This window comes from Galeopterus variegatus, unplaced genomic scaffold, assembly GCF_000696425.1.
Source record: "Galeopterus variegatus unplaced genomic scaffold, G_variegatus-3.0.2 Scaffold1123, whole genome shotgun sequence".
Lineage (NCBI taxonomy): Eukaryota > Metazoa > Chordata > Mammalia > Dermoptera > Cynocephalidae > Galeopterus > Galeopterus variegatus.
The window spans coordinates 160,971-161,896 of record NW_007727234.1 but is presented as its reverse complement, the minus strand read 5'-3'; positions in this window follow the sequence as shown (position 1 = coordinate 161,896).

The window sequence follows — 926 nt, the reverse complement described above, 5'->3', positions numbered from 1 at the left end:
AAAAATAAAAAATAAATAAAAGTACTGATGCCTGGGCCTCCCACACAGAAATGCTGATATAACTGCTCCAGGGTGGGGTCTGGGCAGTGGGGAGGAGGGCAGGGATCAAAGCTCAGGAAGAAGGAAATAAATTCAAGCTGAGCACCTGCAGTGTGCCTGGCACTGTGCTGTGTTCTGTACTCTTCGGTCATGCAACCTTCACACACCACCTTGCTCTGACATCTAGGGTGATGTAATAGCAGCAGTGAGGCCTGGCTGGGCAGAGCAATTCTGGATGCTCCATAGGGTCCCTCCAGCAGTGACAAGCAAGTCATATTGGAGGTTAAGGGGAAAGGAAACATCAGTAATACTGATCCCATCTTTAGAATTTTGATATTTTGTTCATTGTGGATTTTTGTGCCTCAATTTTTAAAAAATATTTCACTGGACTATTATTTGATTCCTGAGCTCTTTGGCACCCCTTAATTTTTGGCCTGAGGCTAATGTCTCACTCGCCTGATCCTAGTCCCAGCCCTGTTCTAGGCAAGGGGCTTGGGAATTAGGACTCTGTCAGAGCTGGGAGAGGCCTGCCTTTTGTTCCTACATCACAGTGACCTTGGAGACTGACCCTTGAAACCTGAGGCTCTAAAGATGACAGTTACGAACAAACAATGTAGACCATGTGCTGCATTTGGTAGCCAAAGAATCTGAGGACTAGAGGTAGCTGTGTGCTGGTGAGCCGGCTCTCCAAAAGCAAGCAAGCAAGCAAGCAAGCAAGCTCTGATGTGTGATTTGTACTCTAGGGGGAAAAAAAGGCCTTGCTTTGTAGCATTTGTCATGTGGGTGGTACAAATACTCCCACCACGGCTTCCAGTGTGCTAGCATAACGTCACTGGCTGCACGGTAAGGAAGAGATGTGCCAAATCCCTTGTGTGAGCTGGCAGGAG